This window comes from Coffea arabica, chromosome 7c (genome assembly GCF_036785885.1).
Source record: "Coffea arabica cultivar ET-39 chromosome 7c, Coffea Arabica ET-39 HiFi, whole genome shotgun sequence".
In the NCBI taxonomy this organism is placed as follows: domain Eukaryota; kingdom Viridiplantae; phylum Streptophyta; class Magnoliopsida; order Gentianales; family Rubiaceae; genus Coffea; species Coffea arabica.
The window spans coordinates 22033716-22044104 of record NC_092322.1 but is presented as its reverse complement, the minus strand read 5'-3'; the positions used below and the strand labels follow the sequence as shown (position 1 = coordinate 22044104).

Sequence of the window (10389 nt, the reverse complement as noted above, 5' to 3'; positions counted from 1 at the left end):
ACTCAAAATGAGGAGTTATGTCATATCATGTAACTCATTGGTAATAAGGCCTAGGTCTGAAAATGATATTCAATAAACTAATTTTGGCTTACATACATGCCTATTTGAGACCTCAGGTCCTATTCTCCTTGCCAAGTAAAGAGCCCCTTCTCCGTTTCCGGCATCTTTTTTTTTTTAATTCACTCGGTCGGTGTTTAAGAAGTATGCTTCAACTTCACATTTTGGTAGTTTTGTTGTCTCTAATCTTGATTTACTGCTGGCTGCTGGATATCAAATATGGTGATTTTTTCGATGAATATTGTCGGAGATATGGTGATCCTACCTTCAATTCCAAAAACACCAGCCCATCCACTTGCGGAGGCACCGACATCAATTTAAAGTGCCCGTTTCAATTTAGTGGTGATGATCCAGATTTGTGCCCTGAACCTCATGTTATTGAAATCTCTTGTGAAAATAATCGCACTGTTCTATCCTTGAGTAGTGGAGATTGCTCCTGATACTAATTTGTTGGTCTTTGTGAGCTGTAAAAATCTGGTGAAATCGAAATATCCTCCTCTTTATGTAGACACTGCTTCCTGTAATATCACTGCAAATCATTTTTCAAAAATGAAAGCTCCGTCCAATTATTACAGCTATGTTGTGGTGGGCAAAAATGTTGTGGCATCTGATATTGAAGAGTCGTGCACTGTCTATAAGACAGCTCCTGTAGATCTGCGGTGTCTCCCTAATGTAACAGCAGGAGATCTTTTATTAACTGAAAAGAATTAAGGCACTTTTATTAAGATCTTATTTTCTTGTTAAGTCGAACGTATGGCATTACATATTATGCCTTCTTTCACGTGTATAACAAGATAATGTAAATGTACAGCAAAATATGCTATTTGTACAGTAAATGTACAGGAAATACAATAATAGTACACAACCGCATCTACCTCATTTGTTGCTGTGACTTTTTTTTTGTTTTGGGGAATCAGAATACCAGAAACTGCTATTTTGTCTTCATTTGTTGCTGCAAATCTTTTTTAGCAAACAAAAATATATAGCAAATTAGAATAGTTGGATTTTAGACAGGAGGGTGGGTTGACTTTTTGAAAAAGTTTATTTGTGTTATGATCCCAACAAACATATGAATTATTGAATTTTCACTTTGAACCATGCAAAACAAGCATACTTTGAATTTATTGTCGTAGTAATTTGAAACTTTTTTTTTTAATTGTCGTGGTAATTTGAAACTTGTACGCACATGAGTGTGGAATAGCTGCAATTAATAAAAGTTGATTTTCAAGCATCCAATTGGACATTGACGTTGACTTTTGTACTTAGGCGATGTGGCTCTCAAATCGGTAGATATCTACAGATTCGTCTACCGACATGTTATCGGCCCATATGGATATGAACGTGAGTAATCTGATTTCTTTGATTTACAGAAAAACTATTCTTTAATCAATTAGATTCTTTCTATTTCAATATTTCCATTATAATCCTTTAATTTTTCTATTATAAACAGATTACTTTGATATTGGTGGCATAGTTTCGGGTAAGGCATCTGATTTATAGTTGAAAACTCTGTCTATTGGACATACACTAACAGTCAGTCAATCATTGTTTTTCTCTTCTTCTATTTCAGTTGTGTTTATTGCAGCAATAAAAGTCATTGGCATTAACCTCTTGTTTGCTTTCCTCCTGTATTGGTGTCGTCGGAGGCATTTATCGAGGTATGTGACAGGTGCCGAACCTGTGCAATAATAAATACCTACTCGAGAAAAATACAGATTTTGTATATAGCGGTGAGTAGGGTCGAATCCACAGGGACCGGGGATAATTCGTTTCTTCTAGAGTCCAAAGTATGGGGGGTTTTGGATTAAATGCTAACTAAATAAATTAACTGCAGAAAATAATTAATTAAAAGAAATGATTGGGGAAACTCTAGCCAAGGGTACACATCAGAAATGGTTCATGCACTGATCATTGATGCAGAAATAATTCCAACATTTAGCAGTAGATTAGTTATAGTTGTCATGCACGCGATAAACAACCAACCCTTCTTTAATTTCTCGATAGCTAAGGTACGACCGTTAGCTATTTCTCTAACCCAAAAATAACCCTAAGTACGACCGTAAGATTTAATTTCTAGATTGCATTAATAATTAGAAAGGCCCAATCCTAACCAACAAACACGCTACGAGGGTTTGTTTAAATTAGATCATATGCTCCCCTGACATAAACCCAATTACGCCAGTTGCTACTGAGGTAGAGATAACGAACAATTACGGATTCAATTACCCCTATTTAGCAAAAATAGCCTATATGAATAATTAATCATTGTGCACTAATCAATCATACACAAGGCCATAGCAATTAAAATCAAGGAACATATAAATACCAATAAATGAAGAAAATAATTAAAACAGATTCGATCTCACAGTAATTGTCGAACCAAATCGTCAGTTGTCCCCTTGACTAGAAAAGCTTAACCACGCCTCATGAGAAAATCTCCCCGTTGGGGAATATTGTCGAACACCTGGCGTGTGTCAGAGGCCAGTCTAAGGAAAGAAAGAAAAGAAACTAAAACTAAACTAAAACTAGAGATGTCCCTGCTACTCTACGTTATCCCTATTTAAGCAACAAGAGGAAGATGACTAAAGGCTATCTAGGTGGTCCCCACACATGTGGACAAAGCCCTCCAAGTACTTCTTGTTCCAAGTCTCTTTCCCGTAGCTTTCTTTTAAGAGCCCAAATGACTAGATGCTTTCCACTAGCTTGTGGTCCCCCACCAATTCAAGGGCCCAAGAATTGAAACCCTTAGAAGTCTCCCTATTCCCATAAAAGTCCCTCCTTTTTGGTAATTTTCTGCTTTGTTCCTGAAATTAAACTCCAATACCAAATATAAGTAAATATTAATAATTAAAACAATATTTGGCAAGAATAAAAGGGGAAATTAATAATAAAATTACTAACAATTAACACCCTATCAATTCCCCCCACACCTAAATCATGCTTGCCCTCAAGCATGGGAACAACAATTGAACACCAAAATTTGACCATGGCTGTTACTCCAACTACCGTATTGCCAAAACACCAAGAAAATCATATATCAAGCGACACAGGTCAAAATCCAAGAAAAATCACCCCGGTTAGCATCTAAACTACCAACTCCTTCAATTTAAAGCAAACTAATTTAAGGAAAAGGAATGGTTGCTCACATTTATCAGTAAATGGTCCAGTTATTAACCAAAATCTCGACATTAAGATCACAAACCGGCAAGCTGAATTATTCACATACTAACACAATCTTTATTTTATTTTTTTCCTTTTCGTTTTGTTTTTGTTTCTTTTCCTTTTTTTTTCTTTTTGAATAACAAAAGACTCAGTTTATAACCCTTAGAACCTTTTGACGCGAACTCCAACATTTGATAGATGGAGAAGCCCGGTTACTCAGCTCCAATTGCTACGGGACCACGCACTCATAATAACTACTACCTTTTGACGCGAGAATCGACACTTTAAGTGAAGATTTCCGGTTACTCAGTAGTAACTACTAGCGGAGTACAGTCAATTCTTATTTATATCCATATAGCACGATATCTAAAAATAACACAAAAATAACAGCAGCAAGCCTCAAATTTCCAGACATGGAGAACTAAAATTAATAATTGGACCAATTCACACGAATAATGCCAACAATCATTCCCTATGCCTAGAAAAGTTAACCAAAAATAGGAAAAGTTAAGCAATCATTGATATTCACCAAAGAGATATTCCTGAACTCAACCACACCAACTTGATACCCTTTTATTATATAAAAACTTGGCAATAGCAGAATTAGAGGCAACAATCCAACATCAAAACTTGGTATTCATATGAAGACTAACCACTAGAAAAAGAAAAGAAAATAAACGAAAAAGAGATGCATATCAAACTTAAAACAAAGGAAAAACACCTAAAAATCGAAAATTGGAAATACTAGCACCCAAACTGATCCCCCCACACCTAAATCACACATTGCCCTCAATGTGATAAATAAATAGTAATAGCAAGGCGAAGGGCAACGGGACTTCCCTGAAGTCGTCAAAATAGGGGCGGATCGGGCGAGAACTGAGGAGCAAGACCTGCATGGTGCATAAATGCTGCCAAATTCTGCGCCATGTGAGGTTCTAGGTGTCCAGACCTAGAAGATGACCATGGCCTCACCATTGGTTCTAAAGATCACTCCACTTGACAAGAGACAACAATGGCCAACAAATAATGGAAACAGGAAATTCAAAGCAATAAGAATTGAAAAGCCAACCCAACGAATAAAATGCACAATTCAACCACCCAGAGGTCATACAAATACCCCCAACACTTATAGCAAATGCAATCAATAAGTACTTATGGACCCTATGTAGTCAAATTCAGAATTAAGGTCGTCCAAAGTGCAACAACTGCTCCAAATACCCCAAGCAAGTCAATTAAAGGCAACCGACTTCAACAAGCAAATGCAAACTGCACATTCATGCCCCAATTCAACAAATAAACGCAGAAAAGTAGCCACAATACTAGAGCACAGCTCCCAATAATGCAACAGAATAGCAACTCGAACAAACTAGGAACTGTGCTAGTGTCTTAATAAATCAACAACTTTCAGCAATTAGACACAATCGGACCCAATATCGTAACAACTGTCTCCAATTGGACAGTCAATTACCCACTTCAACCTGCTAAAATTAGCAATTGACCCAAGAAAATGGCAACTCCAGCAACAACAGTTCAGAAGTTGGACAGAAACAACTCAACCACAAATGCCCAATAGTCGATTAGGCAACCAATAATACAGGAGTAACAAATATTATGTAAACTACCCTCACCAGTGCCACTGGTGCATGCATAAGGAAAATTGAAATCAAATGGCCAACCCAAGACATGTGATAACGCCAAACACACCACTCAGTACCCCTGAATGGCAGAGGGTAACACGGGACCCAATTGACACGTAACTCCCAAATTACCCCCAACAATTTCCAAACAAATAAACTGGCACGAAAGTCATCAAATTTATCCCCCAGATGCAACAGAAATCTCAAGTAGTCAAAACCCAATAAGCACAGGTATCTCCCAATTCAAAAGGGTAATGCACAATAAATGGCCCACCAAATTAGCAATGTAAAGTCCTGAGCAATTTACGCCCAACAATTCAATCAATACCAAAAAACTGCCCCAAACAATGTAACAGTTACACTCCACGGGCAAAGGACATCCAACCAATTTCACTCGAACAAACTAGGAGCAGTGCGAGTGACGAAACAAAGCAACAAATTTTAGCAATTGGACACCATCCCACCTAAGATCTCAATAACTGTCTCCAATTGGACAGTCAATTGCACAACTAAACCAACCAAAAGTTCTAGCAACAGCAGATCAGAATTTGAGTAACAACTCAATCACAAGAACGTGAACTTTCAAACAAGCAGGCATCTGACCAAATATAAGCAACAACTATGGTCGAAAGACCCCAACCAGTACCACTGGTTATCACACAAGGAAGAATTTAATCAGACGGCCAACCAAATCCACCAAGAAATTCAAACAATCACTAAACAGCCCCAGACTTTAGAAATTGACATTCTCGTATTTAAATTAAAAATTTCTTTTAAAAGTACCTCCCTTGTGCCCAACCGTAGACAGCGGGACAGTGGTGGGGCGCAATGGCGGGCTGAGGGAGAGGCGCGGCGGTCTTCGATGGCGGCACGCGGAATTGTGCGCTCGGGGTCGCGCGAAGTGAATGGCTGAGAATCGCGCGGCTGTCTGCGAGTGAGCTGGAGCTTGGAGCTGTTGCTGAGGGAGGCGCGGCGTCGCACGGCTGTCGCGCACGAGGAGCTGCGGGTGGCGCCGGCTGGGGTTGTGGGCTTTGGCCTGCGATTGCTTGACTGTGAGGAACGGCGGCGGCGGCTGCCCTTGGGCGAGCCAATGACGCGCGGCCAAGAGATAAGGGAGAAGGCCGCGCGCTGTGGGAGAGGTGGTTCGCGAGCTGTGGCCGCGCAAGGGGGAAGGAGCCGCGGCCTGCTGGTGGTGGCTGGTGGGCTTCGTCGACGGGCTGCAGGGAGGAGGGAGCGCGTGGCCTGGGCTGCGCGCTGGGGTAGGCGGAGGAGAGTCGCGTGGGGTAGCTGCTGCGGTGGTGAAGGAAGAAAGAAAGAAAAAAGAAGAAAAGAAAAAAGAAAAAGGAAAGAGAAAAAGAAAAAGAGAGAAAAAAAATAGTTTTTTTTTTTGAATCTTAATTTTTTCTTTTTGGGTTTTTTTTTTCTCAATGTTTTTTTTTTTCAAATTTTTTCCTGAATTTGAAATTCCAAAATTTGAATTTTTGAAGAAAAAGAAAAATGCCTTTTGAATTTTTGAATTTTCTCAATGTGAAATTTTGAAACTTTTTTTTTTTTTCATGTTTTGGGTCGTCAAACACCGCGTGGGCATGCCAAGATTACAAAACATTCACTGACCTCAGGAGACCCAAACACCGCGTGGGCACGCCAAGATTGGTGTTCGTCCTCTGATCTCAGGAGACCTAAACACCGCGTGGGCACGCCAAGATTTCACTTCCTGATCACAGTGGAGAAAAATATCAAGACCAACTACTATCCAAATGAGAAACAATAGAACGAAAGAATTGAACAACTAAAAATAATAAAATCAATATTTGGGTTGCCTCCCAAAAAGCGCCTTTCTTTAATGTCTTTGGCTAGACATTGTTATGTCTTGTTCATGGAGGATAAAATCTTGTGGCTCGTTTCAATGCTTCATCTTCAATATGATCCTGGTAACCCTCATAGATGGAGTAATCTTTGAGCACACGAGCTACGAGCTTCCATGGACTAGTAAATGGTGCTAAACAAGTCAACGATAATTTGCATTCTCCATTCACTCCTCCATCACATGCATTCTTCGGTTCAAGATATTTTTCCATTGCCACTCTTAACTTATTCCTGTCATGAAATTTCAAATTTTCTGGTATAATAAAATCAATTTCAGTAACAGGAATTGAAGAATAGGAGTCAGGAAAATATTGATTAAGGAGTGGAGAAGATGTCACCGCATTTGGAGATTGTTCACTGGATTCATTCACTTGAATGGGTTGCGGTTGGGGTTCCATTTCTTCATTTTCGGCTTCTTTTTCAACTGCATCTGTAGATTTCTCATTTTGACACTCTTGCATCTCCTCATCACTAGTCAAGCAAATTGCACTCTCGTTTTCTTCTAGATCAACAACGGTTTTCGAGGGCAATTCTTCCATTTGAGAAGCCCATCGATTTATTCTGGATGTCAATAGACACATTTGATCTTCCAGATTACTCATTGCCTCCTTCATCATCTCATTTCTCCTTTGTGTCTCCTGTTGGAATTGATATGTATTAATAGCTATTGATTCAACTATTTCTTCCAGAGACATACCTGACATAGATGATGATTCTTGAGACTCATACTGCTGAAAATTCATTGGCCCTGTTGTATAATCAAAATTGGAATTATCCCACCATTCTTGATCACACCCGTTTGAATAAGGGTCATACTGCGTTTGATATTGGGGTGGAAAATCTCCAAAAGTATCAAGTGGAAAACTTAGATTATCTTGAAATACGGGGCATGTGTCAGTTGAATAACCTGAGTCAAAATAAGTTCCACAATTTGCAACAGCCCATTGATCATTAGGAAAAACATGAGTCTCATAACCCCATTCAGGAACAAAGTTCAGTCTATCATCAAAATATGGAATGTTAGCAGCCATAAAAAAAATAAAAAATAAAAAAAAATAAAAAAAAATAAGAGAAAAATAAACTAAAAAAATGAAAACAAAATAAACTCAAAAAGAAACAAATTAATCTGGCACCAGTCCCCGGCAACGGCGCCAAAAATTGACAGGTGCCGAACCTGTGCAATAATAAATACCTACTCGAGAAAAATACAGATTTTGTATATAGCGGTGAGTAGGGTCGAATCCACAGGGACCGGGGATAATTCGTTTCTTCTAGAGTCCAAAGTATGGGGGGTTTTGGATTAAATGCTAACTAAATAAATTAACTGCAGAAAATAATTAATTAAAAGAAATGATTGGGGAAACTCTAGCCAAGGGTACACATCAGAAATGGTTCATGCACTGATCATTGATGCAGAAATAATTCCAACATTTAGCAGTAGATTAGTTATAGTTGTCATGCACGCGATAAACAACCAACCCTTCTTTAATTTCTCGATAGCTAAGGTACGACCGTTAGCTATTTCTCTAACCCAAAAATAACCCTAGGTACGACCGTAAGATTTAATTTCTAGATTGCATTAATAATTAGAAAGGCCCAATCCTAACCAACAAACACGCTACGAGGGTTTGTTTAAATTAGATCATATGCTCCCCTGACATAAACCCAATTACGCCAGTTGCTACTGAGGTAGAGATAACGAACAATTACGGATTCAATTACCCCTATTTAGCAAAAATAGCCTATATGAATAATTAATCATTGTGCACTAATCAATCATACACAAGGCCATAGCAATTAAAATCAAGGAACATATAAATACCAATAAATGAAGAAAATAATTAAAACAGATTCGATCTCACAGTAATTGTCGAACCAAATCGTCAGTTGTCCCCTTGACTAGAAAAGCTTAACCACGCCTCATGAGAAAATCTCCCCGTTGGGGAATATTGTCGAACACCTGGCGTGTGTCAGAGGCCAGTCTAAGGAAAGAAAGAAAAGAAACTAAAACTAAACTAAAACTAGAGATGTCCCTGCTACTCTACGTTATCCCTATTTAAGCAACAAGAGGAAGATGACTAAAGGCTATCTAGGTGGTCCCCACACATGTGGACAAAGCCCTCCAAGTACTTCTTGTTCCAAGTCTCTTTCCCGTAGCTTTCTTTTAAGAGCCCAAATGACTAGATGCTTTCCACTAGCTTGTGGTCCCCCACCAATTCAAGGGCCCAAGAATTGAAACCCTTAGAAGTCTCCCTATTCCCATAAAAGTCCCTCCTTTTTGGTAATTTTCTGCTTTGTTCCTGAAATTAAACTCCAATACCAAATATAAGTAAATATTAATAATTAAAACAATATTTGGCAAGAATAAAAGGGGAAATTAATAATAAAATTACTAACAATTAACACCCTATCAGTATGATACAATAGAAGATTTCCTACAAACAAACAACAGCCTCATGCCCATCAGGTACTCATACAAAGAAATTAAGACAATGACAAAAATTTTTTAGGAGAAACTAGGTGAAGGAGGCTATGGATTGGTTTACAAAGGCAAATTGCGCAGTGGAGGTGCAGTTGCTGTCAAGATGCTGAACAAATCAAAAGCTAATGGGCAGGAGTTCATCAATGAAGTTGCAACTATTGGAAGAATACACCATGTGAACGTGGTTCGGTTAGTGGGGTTTTGTGTGACTGCCTCAAAACATGCTCTAGTGTATGATTACATGCCAAATGGCTCTTTGGATAAGTTAATTTTCTCAAATTGTCAAAATGGTTCTCCATTAAGTTGGAAGCAAGTTTGCGAGATTGCAAAGGGGGTTGCTCGTGGGATTGAGTACTTGCATCAGGGGTGTGATATGCAAATTCTGCATTTTGATATTAAACCGCATAACGTCTTACTTGATGAGAATTTTGTTCCAAAAGTTTCAGACTTTGGACTTGCAAAACTTTACCTGATGCAAAAGAGTATTGCAACTCTTACTGCTGTGAGAGGAACTTTAGGTTACATGGCCCCGGAGTTGTTCTATAAAAAGATTGGAAGAGTCTCGCATAAGACAGACGTTTACAGCTATGGAAAGTTACTAATGGAGATGGCAGAAGGAGGAGAAATGTGGATGCTCATGCTGAGCATTCTAGTCAAATATACTTCCCTTCATGGATATATGACAAATTCGATCAGGTGGAGGAAATGGAAATCGGAGATCATGCAACTGAAGAAGAAAAGATGTTTACAAGAAAATTGATTTTGATTGCTTTGTGGTGCATACAGATGACACCTGAGGATCGTCCTTCAATGAGAGAAGTCTTAGAAATACTTGAAGGTGATTCTAGTGGCCTAAAGTTGCCTCCTAAGCCGTTGTTTTACCCTCCAAATTCACCCCTATCCATGCAAAGAACAGCAATAGTAGTTCTTCTGACGAGTCAACGGCACCCCTATGTAGCTCTGTTGCTCTAGAAATAGAGCAGATGGATGACTAGGTAGAACTCGTGCTTTCAGTGAAATTTTTGTCTCGTGGATTTGTCTTTCAAACTCTTAAATATGCAACTGAAATGTCAGTTTGGTATCAATAAATTGAAGGGTAGCACCTTGATATATGATAGAGCTGTTATTTGGCGTATTTTGCACTGTTATTTTGTCCTAATTTTGGCTATTCACGGTGCTAAGAAT

The 10389-nt window shown here is 38.8% G+C and overlaps 1 pseudogene; it reads left to right on the top strand.

Moving 5' to 3' along the window:
• Positions 1–9199: 9199 nt before the first annotated feature.
• On the top strand, positions 9200–10176 carry LOC140010609 (rust resistance kinase Lr10-like; annotated as a pseudogene).
• Positions 10177–10389: the final 213 nt, after the last annotated feature.